The sequence below is a fragment of the Rhincodon typus genome, chromosome 33 (assembly GCF_021869965.1).
Source record: "Rhincodon typus isolate 14 chromosome 33, sRhiTyp1.1, whole genome shotgun sequence".
Lineage (NCBI taxonomy): Eukaryota > Metazoa > Chordata > Chondrichthyes > Orectolobiformes > Rhincodontidae > Rhincodon > Rhincodon typus.
The window spans coordinates 7,677,321-7,694,351 of record NC_063364.1 but is presented as its reverse complement, the minus strand read 5'-3'; the positions used below and the strand labels follow the sequence as shown (position 1 = coordinate 7,694,351).

At 42.1% G+C, this 17,031-nt stretch overlaps 1 protein-coding gene across 9 annotated transcripts in view; it reads right to left on the bottom strand.

Annotated features, from left to right (window-relative positions):
- The window catches only part of hdgfl3 (HDGF like 3), a 100,853-nt gene that overhangs the window by 42,605 nt on the left and 41,217 nt on the right, over positions 1 to 17,031 (bottom strand). The gene's annotated exons all lie outside the window — the stretch shown is intronic.

Genomic DNA, 17,031 nt, shown 5'->3' with positions numbered 1-17,031 from the left:
TTATATTTTCTTTGAATAGGGTCTGGAGTCTTAACCCACCCTCAACAGATGAGGTTAAAATTTCAAAGATCTAGAAGCTACCAATTAACAGTTTTAATAGAGATGGGGACCAACTTGCTCTTTAAATGCTAATGAGGCTGCATGCTTCAATTTTGATCAGACTTAACAGGAATGATGTCCAGAATTCCCCCCCCTACAGTGATGGAAAACCTTGCAGGTGAATGAGGGTGCAAACAGCAGATTCATGAATAAGGACCTCTCTGTTACTGCCGTAAGACCAGGACGAGCAAGAATACCTTTCCTGGATTTTTCAAGCCAACCTGTATCCCCCTCCTGTGATTGGACAACCCAGAACACAACCCCCACCTTTCCCACCTTTCTTTTTGCTCCTGATGGGCAGCCCACCATCATGGGCTTTCTCTTTGCCAGCTGATCCTGAGCCTGGGGAATTTCACACAGGACCTACACATTTCCTGCATTCTCTGGGTTTTTAGACCCATATACCCCCTGAACACATTCTCTCTCACAGCCCTGACCAACACTACTGCATCCCTGGGGATACCTCTCTCTCCTTCCTGGACCTCGCTGTCTCAATCTCTGGTGACTGCCTCGAAACTGACAGCATTTCAAGCGCACCAACTCCCACAACTACCTGGACTACACCACCTCTCACCCAGCTTCCTGCAAGAATGCAATCCCCTACTCCCAATTCCTCCACCTCCGCCCCAACTGCGCCCTAGATGGGACGTTCCACTCCCGCACATCCCAGGTGTCTTCCTATTTTAAGGACTGTAACATTTCTCCCCCCCCACTCCGGTGATCAAAAATGCCCTCAAACGCATCTCTTGCATTTCCCACACTTCTGCCCTCCCATCCCCTCCCTGCAATAAAAACAAAAAACAGAATCCCCCTTGTCCTCATATCACCCCACCAACGTCCGCATCAAATGTATCATTCTCCACCACTTCCGTCATCTACAATCCGACCCCATGACCAAAGAGATATCTCCCTCTCCACCCCTATCTGCCTTTTGTAGGGACCACCCTCTGTGACTCGCTCGTCTGCTCTACACTCCCCATTAACCCCACAACCCCCGGCACCTTTCCCTACAACTGCAGGAATGGCTACACCTCCTCCCTCACCTCCATTCAAGACAAAACAAAACTTCCACATTAGACAGGGGTTCACCTGCACATCCGTCAATGTGGTCTACTGCATCTGCTGCTCCCGATGTGGCCTCCTCTACATCGGTGAGACCAAGCGTAGACTCCGAGACCGTTTTGTAAAGCATCTGCGCTCTGTACGTGACAAATGACAATACCTTCTGGTCGCCAACCATTTTAACTCCCTCTCCCACTCCCACTCCCTGGGTGACATGTCCATCCTGGGCCTCCTCCAGTGTCATAATGACACCACCCGCAAACTGGAGGAGCAGCACCTCATATTCTGCCTCGGGAGCCTACAGCTTGATGGCCTAAACAAGGATTTCACCAGTTTTAAAATCTCCCTACCCCTAGCCTCATCCCATGTCCAACCCTCCTTCACATCCCTGCCTCCTTGACCTGACACAACCTGTCCATCTTCTCTCCCAACTATCTGCCCCTCTCACCTCACGGACGAAACCCCACCACTCCCTACCTGCACTCACCTATCACCATTCCACCTACGTTTCCCAGCTCCACCCCTCCTCTCTCTATTTATTTCTGAGCTATCTTCTCCCTCCCCATTTCTGAAGGGTCCCGACCCGAAACGTCAAGTTTCCGGCTCCTCTGATGCTGCCTGGCCTGCTGTGTTCATCCTGTGTTATCTTTACCACTAAATCAGCCCCTGTCTCTTCTTGTATCTACCTAGCACTCCACATCCACCCCAATAAATATTCATGCCAGAGCCTCAGCCAGGCTCTCACAGGTACTTTGCTGATAAGAATGACAGAAACACAAACACAAACACAAACACAAACACAAACACAAACTGAAAAACGTCACAGCAGACCCATCAGCTGTCCCCAGTAGTAATAAAATATCATATTCCACACTCCTGTACAAGATGTGGGCAACACTGACAAGAATTTGTTGCCCATTCCTAGTTGCTGTTGATCGGAGTGACCTGCTCAGGCCATTTCAGACTTAACCATATCGCTGTGGGTCTGACCTACATGTGACTTCAGATTGGGCAAGGACGGCAGATTTCTTTCCCTGAAGATGGATTTTTATGACAATTGCAAGTGGTTACATGGACGCTATTAGATTAGCGTTTAGCTACAGATTTTTTTTTTTTTTTAAAACATTGGATTCAAAATCTCACGACCAGCCATATACTTATATACAAATTATCCAATTCCATTCTGAGATTGCTGATTCAACTGTTTCCATCACAGACTACTGCATATATTCAACAGCCCTCTACATTCAGCTAATTCAAAACTGTCTTTACACCAATGCTCTGGGAATGATTGAGCTTTACAGCATTCCCTCAGTCTCCACAAGTCTCAGAAGCACTTGGCACACATTCACAGTTCATCCAGGAATGCAATCCATGGTATTTACTATTGGGTGCACCTTACTCAAGATGCACTGCCCTCTGATTGCAGCATTGTGGATAGGATTATTTTGTCAAGTGTTTGGATGTGAATTTATTGGACCACCAAAGAAAATAATATCAATTGTCCATTTCTCAAAGATAAATTTCACATTATAATTAATATGGATAATTGTATGTGAATCTTAATCTAAATATCTGGGATAGGGGTCCCCGAGATCAGGTTCAATGCCAGTTTACCATTTGACCTGATATTACTCTGTTGATATCTTTGTCTCTTCTCTAGTAAGATTCTCGATTATTCAAGGATTGCTAAACCAAGGCTTATGCTGTGATTTTAGTGCAGGGAAAGATGATGGGGCAGACCCTAAGTCTACCTAATGCTGTATTGTCGGTGTAATTCTGAATCACATGCTAGCCGTCTAGCCAACTAAATTAACCACTGCCACCCCCATCTTATTTCAGTAGTGATGTCAAGTATTATGCCATTAGTAGGAAAAGCAGTCTTGCATCCAATTTCTTCATTTTTCCAAGCGCAGCTTAGAATAAAAAATCCCCAGTATGACTTCCATTCATTTCAGAATTCAAATAATACAAAAATCTAAAATAGGAATTCTAAATCACATAAAAACAGAAAGTGCTGGAGAAACTCAGCAGGTTTGGCAGCAGAGAAACACAGCTAATGTTTCGAGTCTGATAGGAGTTTTCTTCCCCATTCCAAAGTTGAGTCACACTGGACTTGAAATGTTAACTTTGTTTCTCTCTTTCCAAAGATGCTGCCAAACCTGCTGAATTTCCCCAACACTTTATTTTTATTCCTGATCTCCAGCATCCGCAGTAGCTTGCTCTGATTTAAGCTGAATGATAGATATTTTTAAATGTTATGAATAGTCTTGCCACCTTTCACTACAACATTCAGATGAACAGTTAAACTCAGAGTCATACAGCATGTAAACAGACCTTTTGGTCCAGCTCGTCCATACCGACCAAGTTTCCCAAACTAAACCAGTCCCATTTGCCTGTGTTTGACCAATATCCCTCTAAACCCAACCTTCCATTAAACCTAAAGCCTACTCTGCTTTCACTGATGAAATTGTGGAAGTGGCTAGCTCTGGAAGAACATCCCTCTTTTCTACAATCTGTCAAACAGTCCTTTTAACAGAATGTTCGGATGGTTTGGGTACTGGGTGATGGAACAATCTAAACATCCCTCTTCAACCTGCCAATATTATCAACATGCCCTGTCCCAAAATCCCCTTCCCCATGGTCCTCCCCACCATGGGGCCAGACCACTTTCCTGCCACCACCACCCTTCATCCTCCAGTGTCTATCCTTGCCCACCCCCACACCCTCCCAAAGCACTCCTCTTCCCCACAATGTCCTCCCACCTTTCTGCCAACATTTGACTGCTTGGAACACTTTGTCCAGCACTTTCATCATTCTGTGTTAGCACAATTCTGAATTCTTAAATGCAATTTTACCCCATAAATGGAATCAGCACATTTTCCAGCAATTCACTAACTGCCCTCTGTCCATTAACAAAAGCTGTGGAAGACGATACTAAGAAAATGTTAAGGATGGTAAGTACAACAAAAATATATTGATACACATTTTACCAAGTAAAATCTCAAAGTAGTGGAGTCAAGCTCTCACATTTCTTGAGTATTACTGATTCAAGTCAAATCACTGAACAAAATTTCAAATGCAGAACAGAGTTTTCCAAGCAATACTGGTTGAGTCTCTTTTGCAGGTTTAAAATGCAAAAAAAAAAGCAAGTGTGAAGGGCAGTCAGTTACAACAGATGACCAATTAAAACTAAAATGTAGGTGATATGATCGGAGTTTATTCTCATAACACGTCATCAAATCCACGCAAGGGACAAGGAGGAATTTTCATATGAATCTGACCCGCAAGAAGAGTCATTAAAATAATGTAATCTAACTTTTGGGAAAATGGGGCACCTGGCAGCTGAAAGCAGAGAAACAATTCCTCGCCATTTCATTGGCTGAAGAAATCTTCAGGCAAGCTGCAAATAAACAGTCACTACTGCTTCCTGTAACAGATGTGAGTCTGTATTTACAAAAGTGGTTCTCCTTCAGTTGCAAAAGCTTTTTGATAATTTTCAGCATCAGTTTGTGGAACTTGAGCTGCATACATAGAAACATGGAAACCCTACGGTGTGGAAACAGGCCATTCGGCCCACTGAGTCCACCCAAACCGCACACCCTACCACCCTATCCCAGTAACCCTGCATTTCCCATGGCTAATCAACCTAGCTTGCACACTATGGGCAATTTGACATGGCCAATACACCCAACATGCACATCTTTGGACTGTGGGAGGAAACTGGGGTACCTGCAGGAAACCCATGCAGACACAGGGAGAATATGCAAACTCCACACAGGCAGACAGTCGCCTGATGCTGGAATCAAACCAGGTCCTTAGCGCTGTGAGGCAGCTATGCTAACCACTGAGCCACCATGCCACCCCTGATGGCATCAGCATTCAGCTATCTAACATGTACTGTTAATTTCCATCTCATTTGGATTCATTTTTTGTTTCTTTATTCACACCCTAACCAGCTCCTGTTGAAGCTCTGTGCGTATGTAAATGGAAACTTGTTAGCTGTGACCACATGAGCCTAAGCAAGGCGTGTTTAGTGTGATGGTTGCTTGGTGTAGAAGTGTGTGTCAGTTATTTCGAAAAATAATTGCTAACTGATGCCTGCTTTTCCCTTGTGCCAATTTGAATACTGTGCTTTCTAAAGTAATTAATGCTTTCCTGTACATATTGGCTTTAACTTTAATGGGGGTTGGAAATTGTTGAGGAAAGATAAAGGCAAGATACTGCCGATTCTGGAAATGTGAAAGAGAATGCTGGAGAAACTCAGCAGGTCTGGTCACAAACGTGGAGAAAAAGTCAGAGGTCATGTCTCAAATCTGGTACGACTGTTCTTTGGAAGTTCTGAAGAAGTCATACCAGACTTGAAACTTTTTCTCTCTTCACAGATGCAGCTAGATCTACTGGATTTCTCCAGCATTCTCTGAAATTATTGAAATAATGAAGGGTGTTTTGAATTCTGTTCCTGTGGGAGTCTAAATACTGCATGTGTCAATGTAGACACAGAAGGCGTGTGACACTATCACATAAATAAATTACCGAGAATGGAAATGGAGTCCCTGAAAACTAAGAATAATCAAAATGCAGTCCTCAAGAAAATCTCGACAAAATCCCTCAAAAATATATTGTGCCCTGGTTTGGATAGCATTCATTCTCTTCAATGGCCTGTTACTGACCTTTCAGTGGGCCCTCTCATTGTGCCCTCTGTTATGATGACTGAAATGGGAAGAGTGCTCTGTCTCTTTCACTACTCCGTTGACCACAACATAAATTTAATTGTTTTACCCTTCCTGCTACAGTCAATCATACGCTTTATCCATATTAGATTTAAAATAAAATGATCCAACAATCAGGTTTCTTTCATAAATGCACCATTCTTGATTTTGAAAGAAATGAAACTTATCCAGTGAAAATACAAAACAGGTTAACACACTTGGTTTGTAATATGAAAATACGAGGGTAAAGGAAAAAGAAATAGATTTTCTGTTGATTAGATACACTTGTAAATGTAGGCAGGTGTCACCAAATACAGTCATCTCTGGGATCTTGGCAGACATAGCTTGCTCAGGAAACACAATACTGAGAAGCCTTCCAGTTGATTTCGAGAGGAAATTCAGGACTCACAACAAGAGTGTTTTTTTTTTCTCCAGAGACAGGAGAGAGGAGTTGGGTACTTGTTGCCTTTGGAATGGCTGCTCACCAACTATCCCAAACTATATCCAAAACATATACTGCAATCTGACAGCTGTAAACCAAAGCAGGAGGGCATCAGTTAGCAAGCAATTACCAGTTATTCATTAAAGTTCCACTGTCCTTTCTACAACTTCTTTCAAAAATAATCTAAGTATGCACAATCCTTCAAAATAGCCACAAAAATGATTAAATCTGAAGCCATTTTAACATCACTCATTGTGCTCCTTTCTCCTTTACAAGTTTGTATATGCCTTTGCACCATCCATGACCTGCTGGATTTTCTAGTTCTCTAGAATACCCAAAATGGCACAGCCTCTCCTCAGTGTTGTCTGGGTCCCCAGTAGTGGAGAATATGCAAATTCCACACAGACACAGTCACCCAAGACTGGAATTGAATCCAGGTTCCAGGCACTGCAGGGCAGCAGTGCCAACTACTGTGTCACTGAGCAAATGATTAGGTAATGCATAGGGCATTCAGGGTTCGTGCTGTCGGGAATTGGGGTGGGTGATGGTAAGGGAAGGAAGATGTTACAGGGAATAACGAGAGTGGTAGAGGCACAGTAGCAGAGATAGAAACAATGTGAAGTATCAGAGAGAAGACGGTACCATACATGCTGACAGTGAAAAATTTCATTGAACTTCTTCCAACAGGGCTATACATTCCTTCAGATGACTGTGACTGCACTGACCCAGGTGGCAACCTTGGACCAGGCTGGCATGGTCTGGTGTCATGGCCTCTTCTACTGGTCCCACAATTCGTGCAAGTCCCATCACTGAACCATCCCATCCTTCCCAGCTAGAGGGCTTCAATTTTCCCTTGTCTGCCATGTCTGAGGCAAATATCATTCCAGGCTGACAGAACTTGCCCGGGTGCACAATGACCTTATAAAGGTGGCCATGGTGCTGAAGTTACTAGTCCATTCCAGGATATCCTGGCAATGGTAAGTTGCTCCAGATACAGCTAATGGTAGAATGAGGCTAGAATCACAAGAGAGGAGCATTGTAGGAACCCAGTAGGTAGCTAATGAGTCAAGTTTGGTAGATATGGTGTGAGAGATCGCAAAGCCTTGCACGCAGAAATTCTCCATGAATCTGAACAAAACTGACACTTATCCAGAAAAATGTAAACTGCAGCCCATTGTTTTGATTTTGTTTTGATTTTGTTTTATTACTGAAAATCTCAGAGTGATGTCCTTGTTGTACTTTTCATGGGCCACTTTTATGGTCAAGGACATTGAGAAAATATCTTTTTGAGAAACTACACAGCATTGTTTACAATTCTACTTACACTAGAATTTGTGTGGATAAAAAGTAATTTAGTTAAATAAAGGAAGGATAGGCAATACAAGCTCTTACATTCTCTGAAACCCATTCTGTGAATTATGACAGGGTTCCGAGATAACAAGGTGTAGAGCTGGATGAACACAGCAGGCCAAGCAGCATCAGAGGAGCAGGAAAGCTGACGTCTCGGGGTCTAGACCCTTCCGAAACATCAGCTTTCCTGCTCGGCCTGCTGTGTTCATCCAGCTCTACACCTTGTTATCTCAGATTCTCCAACATCTGCAGTTCCTACTATCTCATGACAGGGTTCTGCTGGCTGTGTTTCAACAAGAGTTTAATTGTACCTGCACAGAATTCCACAATCCCTACAGCGTAAAAACAGGCCAGTTGGCCCATCAAGTCTGCACTGAACCTCTGAAGAGCATCCCACCTAGTCCCGTCCCCCCACCCTATCCCTGTAACCCCGCATTTACCATGGCAAATCCACCTAACCTACACACTCCCTGGACACGACATGCAATTTAAGGCGGCCAATCCACCTAATCTGAACACCTTTGGACTATGGGATGAAACCGGAGCACCCAGAGGAAACCTGCAAAGACACAGGGAGAATGTGCCAACTCCACAGAGACAGTTGCCAAAGGGTGGAATTGAACCCAGGTCCCTGGCGCTGTGAGGCAGCAGTGCTAACCACTGAGCCACCATGCCTTTTTTTTGTACTTCAGAAATAGGAGTAATTTTTAAAGCAGTGTGTCAGGAATTATATACAATCATGTCAAATTCCCTCATGTAATTTTAAGAGCGATGAAAGATGATGAGAAGTCTGGATTACAGAATCATAGAGCCGTACAGCACGGAAACAGACCCTTTGGTCCAACCAGTCCACACCGACCACAATCCCAAACTAAACAAGTCTCACCTGCCTGCACTTGGCCCATATCCCTCCAAACATTTCTTATTCGTGTACTTATCGAAATGTCTTTTAAACATTGTAACTATACCCACATCCACTGCTTCCTCTGGAAGTTCATTCCAGACACGAACCACTGTGTTAAATACTGTCCCTCACATCTTTTTGAAATCTTTCTCCTCTCACCTTAAAAATATGCCCCATGGTCTTGAAATCCCCCACCTTAGAGAAAAGACACCTGCCACTCACCTTATTTATACCCCTTGTGATTTTATAAACCTCCATAAGGTCACGTCTCAGGTACCTACACTCCAATGAAAAATTTCCCAGCCTATCCAGCCTCTCCTTACACTCAAACCTACAGTCTCGGCAACACCCTAGTAAATCTCTTCTGAACCCTCTCCAGCTGAATAATATCTTGCCTGTAAAAAGGGCAACCAGAATTGGACACAATACTCCAGAAGATGCCTCACCAACGTCCTGTCTTGAACACTTTGGGCCAAATCTCCCTGTAGGCCAGGGAAACACCATTCCTGCACTTTCACAGGCTCATAAAGTGTACACTCGAGCCATGTGTGCCATGATACACCATTCTGGGTTTTCACCCTTTCAATGCAGTTCACAAGACGTGTTGGAGTGAGTGAGTACTATGGGTGTACAAGTTTTGTCCAATCAGAATGCCCACCTCGATTTTCCAATGCATCATCCAAGCTCCCACTAAATCTCAGTCCTCACTTCACCATGGGTTCAATTTTGGAAGTGAAATGGGTTTCTGTGGGCAAATGGCAGCAATTTGAACTTCCTGGACAAAATCAGATTTTCCTCTGCATTCTTGACCTAGTATCAGTTTCTCCAGATTTTTTTTTGCAGGTAGGGAATACAAAAACACACACACACAACCACGCACACACATACAACACACACACACACACGTCAAATTTGGATTAAATGCTGGAAGAGAAATTGGATTTCTCCTGCATGCCATTTTTGTCTGGAGGAATGGGATATTGGAATCCCTTTAGAAACAGTCGGATTTGAGAGCTTGTGAAGAAAATGGAAAGCCTCTTCTGTAGTCTGACAGTTAAATATTTTCACACCTTCAGATGCCACTACTAGGTACCATATTCTAACGTGGATGCACTTTTAAAGCAGTGATATACCATCATAGGGATTTGTGCTGCAAAGGTCAGCTGAGTCTGATATTGATCAACCTTATCCTATTTGTTCACATGTTTGTGCTTAACCAATTGAGAAACTAACATAATGCAAAATATTACAAAATGCCCTGCCAGCCTGTGCTGTTATCTGTTCTGCAATGGTTTAAATGTCACTGGCTGATCAAAAAACTCTAAACTTAAAGTATTGCAATGTATTCCCTTACACTGATGAAGAAACTCTGCTTTGAGTGAAATGAGCACATGCTGTGTATGCTGTTGATTGCTTCCCAGACAGCAGTCTATCGTTTGGATGGCTGTGGTCATGTCCACTGCTTGGTTAAGATTCAAGTGTAATTCATTTCTGCACAAAGTGTTCATTTCATCTAAAAATGAACGAGTTTTCAGAGGGCGCAATTACAGATTGTGCCTCACGTTTTCTAGTTTGTTCACTCAAGCTAAAAGGTTTTGCAGTTTTACCACGGTTTTCACAGTCAGAATACATTTCTTTCCTCAGAATCAATGATTTAGAGGTTTTCATTAGATGGTGAGAAGCTTTTGTCCCAACAAATTTAAAATATTTTTCACAGCAACTGCATTCAGTCTAAGGACTTTACATCGCATTTATGGAGGATACATAGTGGGACAGGAGTTGGGTGGGGGCAGAGTTGGTATGGAGCTGCACAGGTGATCTGAAGGTGCATATAGGATATATTGGAACTGAGACGGGTCATGGGTGTCATCGATCATTCAGAGGAAAAGATAGGCTAAATAGGGGGATAGATACTGCATAGTCAATCTGAGGGAGCATGGTCTGGCATTGAGGGGGAGTGAGGAAGTTTGAAGGAGCCTTTCCATCCCAGGACACTTCATTGGAAAACAGGGGTAAGCTTCAATACAAGTCTGCCTACACACCCACACTACTCACAGACTCCAGCATGGCTTGTAACCTGCACTGTGGACACAGCCCTGACGTAAAAAGACAAGAATGGTGTATGAAGTCTCACACACACGAGATTGCAGCCGTGTAACGCGCAGCTTGGATTTTCCTGCGGGTAGGGGAAGGTTTGGCCCCAGGTATGGCAGTTTGCACATGAAAACATGCTTCTGCATCTGGGAAGAAATTCAAACCTTTCTATGCAGAAAACGAGAAATGAAAGGCCATGAGGTATATTTGGATTTTGTACAGTTCTGTAAAATGAGAATAAGTGATCTGGCAGCCTTTTTTACATCTCCCTCCAGATTTCAGGACACCAATTTGCTCTATAAACTACAACATGCATTTAACAAAGTATAAATGTCCAAAAAGGTCCTTAAGGGAAGCTAAAAATTGGATACCAAAATCCACAAAGTTACTGGAGCAAATGACTAATAACTTGATCAATGAAGTAGATTTTAAAGGAGCTCTCATACCCAAGAACCTACAAAATTGGAGCAGAATCAGGCCATTTAGCTCTTCGAGCCTGCTCTGGGATTCAATAAAACTTTGGCTCATATTCTACCTCGGCCACATGTTAAAACAAAACACCATAAGACAAAAGGAGTAGAACTAGGCCATTCAGCGAGTCTTCTGTCATTCGATCATGGTGGATATGTTTCTCAACTCTATTCTCCTACCTTTTCCCCGTAACCCCTGATCCCCTTATCAATCAAGAACCTAGCTACTTCTATCTTAAATACACTCCATAACTTGGCCTCCACAGCCTCTGTAGCAAATGAGTTGCACAGATTCACCATCCTCTAGCTGAAGAAATTTCTTCTCATCTCAGTTCTAAAAGGGCCACCTCTTCACTGAGGCTGAGCTCTGGGGTCCAAGTCTCTCCAACTAGTGGAAACATCTTCTCTACATCCACTCTATCCAGGCCTCTCAGTATTCTGTAAGTTTCAATGAGATCTCCCCTCATCCTTCTAAACTCTATCGAGTATGAACTTCAAGTCCTTAACTACTCCTCATATGACAAGCTCTTTATGCCCAGGATCATTCTTGTAAACCTCCTCTGGACCCACTCCAATGTCAGCATATTCCTCCTTAGACACAGGACCCGAAATGGTTCACAATATTCCCAACATAGTCTGACCACACTATTCCTTATCTCTAGACTGCCTTAGAATCCAAAAATAGGATCAATCCCAATGCACAATGACTGAGCATATATACATCTCTGGGATAGAAAAATCCAAAAGTTCATAATTCACTGAAATGAAAAAACAAACAAACATTCATCAACTCAGCGTGAAGTAACACTGTGACCAAATGGGGAAACTGTGTTTGTTCAACAGGATTGCCTCCCATTGTTCTAAATTCCAGGACATAAAGGCTTAGATTATTCAATTGTTCCTCATGGGACAATCACTTCATCCCAGGAATTCAGAAGAGAGACAGGAAAAGGGCGAGATCACAGGGGCAGTAGAAAGTTTGGTGAAAAGCATGTTATTTTCTTTCTTATTATTCTACAAAGTTCCCCCTGTCTTCCTCTGCTATCAATAGACTGTGGACCTCAGAACAAAATCCAACACTGATACCTGTATAGCTAACAAGCCAATGAAAGGCAATAGGTAGGGTTTCACTTTATAGTAGCATGCTACATTTCCCCATTACATTTAGACACAGAGTATAGTACTCTCCCCAGTCGCTGAAACTTGGCTGATAGCTCAAACGTGAATTCTAAAAACAGGTGCATCCCGAAATACAAAGTGAATACATGGCTTGACAGCATTTCCTGTAACCATGCTGCAACTCTGAAGAATATATTTATGATATTTAATTAATTTTTATAATCGAGGCTAAAATGGTCTTCACATTTGGAATTTAATCTACCTCTGCTCATTAAATTGAGTCTCAGAGTACACACCAGTATAAAATAAATGAACTGCATTATATAAAGGCACTTACATGGAAAATTAATGAACAGAAAGAACAATAATTTAACCAGACTAAACAATGCATAGTAGTCCCTCAGCATTATGAACAAATTTATGAATTTGTTTGTAGAACACGTTTGTTCCAAGTTTGCAGATGGAACAAAGCTGAGTGGGAGAGTCAATGTGAGGAGGATGCGGATAATAGAGCTGGCAGCTAAGTGTTAATGTGCAAATTAGGGCAGATCAAGGTCAGTCTTCTAGCTTCCTTTTGTTTTTATTCCTTCATGACATGTGGGTGTCACTGGCTAGGCCAGGGTAGTGATTGTAATGAGGTCAGCCAGCTGGACCTCTTAGAATATGAGTTCCCTGATTGGAGCTGTTAATCTGGTCCAATCAGGAACCCTGGCTGACAGATGAAAAGGGGAGCTATCAGAGATACTAACACTCAGAGCTGACTCTGAACAGGCAGTGTTAAAGCCAAGGACTGAAGGGTCTATTTCCACGCTGCATGACTCTATGATTGTTTGTGTGTAAATAAAGGGTGACTTGGTGATGGCATACCGCAGCCTCTGTGGAGTTCTTTCAGCCAGCATGTATTACCCATCCCTAAAATTTCCAACAGGCAGTTAAGAGGGCGGCACGGTGGCTCAGTGGTTAGCACTGCTGCCTCACAGTGCCAGGGACCCAGGTTCGATTCCACCCTCGGGCAACTGCCTGTGTGGAGTTTGCACATTCTCCCCATGTCGTCGTGGGTTTCCTTCGGGTGCTCCGGTTTCCTCCCACAGTCCAAAGATGTGCAGGTAAGGTAGATTGGTCATACTAAATTGTTCGTAGTGTTCAGGGATGTGTAGTTAAAGGTGGGTTATAGGGGGGTGGGCTGCTCTGAGGGTCGATGTGGACTTGTTGGGCCAAAGAGATTCTACAATGATTCAAAATGCCATGGATCTGGAGTCATATGTAGACCAGACTATACAAGGACAGCAGTTTCCTTCCCTAAACAGCATCAGTGAACCAGAATTTTTTTTCTGGCAATCCACAGTGGTTTCATCATGATTGTCAGACTCTTTATTGAATGCAAATTCCACCATCTGCCACAGCAGGATTTGAACTAAATCTCCACAAAATTACCAGTGTCACTGGCTTAATAGTCAGCGATAACACCACTAGACTATCACCTCCTTCCTGTTATATGATATAATGATAATAAAGTTGTTAACGAACTATGGCAACACATCTGAAGATATTTAAAAACCAAACTTTCCTTCCAGATACAAGTCTGGATTAGATTTTAGCTCTTGGAACCAAGTGACAGAATTTCCTTTTTCATCACTTTGAGTTAATGTGCAAAACAGAAAATGCAATGCGTATTCTGCAGTTGGCATTAATAGATTTGGATTACATACAATGTATGGCACTGGAACACAAAGATTACACTTCCTACTGTTCTACGTTTGGACCTTATGTTGAAGCAGTTACGTCAGACACATTTTCCCATCTGTTCCCGATTACTAACATACTATTTGCTTCTGTACGAACAGGGTTTCCAACAGGGATTTAGACAACTTAGACAAAACTGTACTTAAGGACGCACTCACATTCAGATTGTGGCTTCACTGTCAACTGGGTTTGCTTCGCACTAACACTGCAGTGCTAGTTGAAATGCCACCTGAATTCAGTCCTGTCTTGATGGTAGAGTAAAAATTCTTGGATAAATAGCTCTCTAATTGGATCTTCACACCAAATCACTTTGGAGGTGGTTTTGATGATGAGCTACTTCCCATTGATGTTGAGATTGTTGTTTGACTGCACCTTTGTATTGTTGCCATTTCTGTGCAACTGGTAATAAAGCTGAAACATAGGGCTCAGCAGGCTATGGAACTAAGGCATTTGGCTGCAGTCATGATACAGGTCAGCCGTGATCTCAGGGAAAGGTGGGACAGGTTTAGGGAGACAAATGGCCAACTCTTGTTGCTATGGTCCGATACTAACAAGTGTGACTTATAAAAGATCATTTGTTTTCATAATGTGATTATCAATGGCTAAGCTGCAATTATAATCCATCCCTGTGGTAGGTGCTGGTGATCTCCTTGATCTGTTGCATTTCTTGGGCTGACTCCAGGAATGTTAGGCAGGGAATTCAATGACATTGACTCATCTTTCCCACCCTTATTTACATTTCCCCCTTAAAGCATTCAGCAGCAAGTTTTCTTAAAATGGATGGCAAAAACGTACCGAGCTGTACTATTTCCTAATTTGTACTAGAGCTGACACCATCAGCAAAGGAGCACAAACTTTCACCTCGCTTAGAGAGTTTGTCAACTCAAACAATCTTCATTAATCATGGGATTCCACAAACTATGAAAAAATAATCCCGCTGTAAAATAGTCTAAGTTTCACAATTTGCACAGTATCCAGATCTATATTAAACTGCTTGGTTGAGCCTTAGAAATGAATCAAAGAGAACATTTAATTGGATTTTAAATGGGGAGATGAATGACTGTAAGAGAAAAACAAAAACATTCTTAATAAACAGCCTTTGATTTTATTTCTAACATTAAACAAAATTAAAACATAGCGGCTAAATATATCCTTTTATATTAGAACACACATACACAAAGCTATTTGCCTTGTACTGCAGCCATTTCAATTGATTGTGTGGCTCAGTGTTGGTGGCGGTCTCAAACACTTATCAAGAGTTTAGAAAGTGGGACTTCCACTGTTTCTAATTGTGCTATTGATTGTGTACCCTTGCTGTCACACACAATTTAGTTTTGATTGTATGCTAGCTATACATCTCTATTCATTACCATTTGAGATTGTAAGTTTTGTTAAAGTCTGTTGAGAACTGAGAAAAAAATTGGTTTCATCCTATAATTAGCCCCACTCTACTTGATCATTTAAACTGGCACACTAATTACAAGTTACTCCTGTTAACATCCAGTCATAATCCAAGTGAAAAAGAAAAACTCAAACAGCTTCTCCAAAGCATTTGCCACAGATTACACTCAAGTGCAGCTTGGCACTGCTCAGTGTATTGAAATATATATTCAATGACTGTCTGTTTCCTAGGTACAGACAATTGTAAATATGGAGATTAGTTTAGCATGTTAAACACTGCTTACACAATGCAGAATATTAGAATGTTTTAAGTGTAAATTTGGACTAAACAAGGCCCTGGATTTTCACAGAGTCAATATATGGAGCTTATCTAAAATGGCAGATGGACTCGGTGTCCAGATGTTCTGCCCTACAATTTGACAGAAACCATTTTCACTGGTTGTGTAAGGCATGTGGAGGGTAAATTAAATGCAGGAAGTGATTCATAATTGAGGGAAACATGGATTCAGCAGGACCATTTGAACCCAGCACTGAAGGGCTGAAGAAAAGGCTTAAATAACTTGATCACTTGGTAGTTCTAGAAGTCCCCAGCCCATTAAACAGTTAAAAAAAAATCTAGCCTGTGCAAGTTGAAAGGAATCTGCTCAGGTAGTTAAAATAGCCATTTGTTGATGTGTAACCCTAAGTGCTACCATTAATAATGTTTGTGTTCACCACCTATCATCATTATTGTAATGGGCAAATCAAAGTGCTTATTAAATGATTGGACATGTGCATGAAAGAGTCAATTAGAACATCCAAAACTTCTACACCTCCATGCTCAACCAAGACCGTCTGAAGGCTCTCTGCATGTTCTTTGAAAGGAGATCCAAAATATCCCCAAACATCACCATCTTCCCTCACCAGAGTAATCTTGTTCTCTTATTGATTTCTCCTTTAACTTCACTCACTTCCTTCAAGTAAAAATGTATCAAAGAACCCGCATGGACCCAGTTACATTTTTTTTTTGGATTATGTACCACTTTCCTGTTCTGGTCCTACTTTTTCAAGTGTATCGATGACTGTCTTGCTGTCGCTTCCTGCTACTGTCTGGAACCATAAGAATTAAAACATTTAGTTATCAATTTCCACCTCTCTCTGACATGACCTGTTACCAACTTATCCCTTCCTTGAAGTCTTTGCCTCCAATTCTGAGCATAGATCGTCCACTGACATTGCTTATATTATATTTATTTGGCGACCATTTTGCATCCTAGCTGGATGCTCAACACAGCTGGATGAAGTGGCAGATGCTGGATTATCACTGATCACTGCAGGCTGATTAGCATTTATAAAAGTGAAGAGCACATGCCTGAGACACTATGTCTGCCGTTTTCCTTAAACTGTCAGAGCTTCTGACTACTTCTTCAGCTCCTAATATTCAAATTTCCAGCATTTAAAATAGTTATTGATAGCAGGTGAAGAGGCAGGTCTACATTAAATTACAGCTATTACAATTGGTTAGTAAAGTAAACTGATTTTAATGAGCTTAAAATGACTCTCCTTCCTTCCCTTGGGTCTTTATGCAGGATATTGCAAAAAAAAGTCAGACATTGCTCACAGTGAGGGAAAGATATGTTGATGTGTGATATTAGT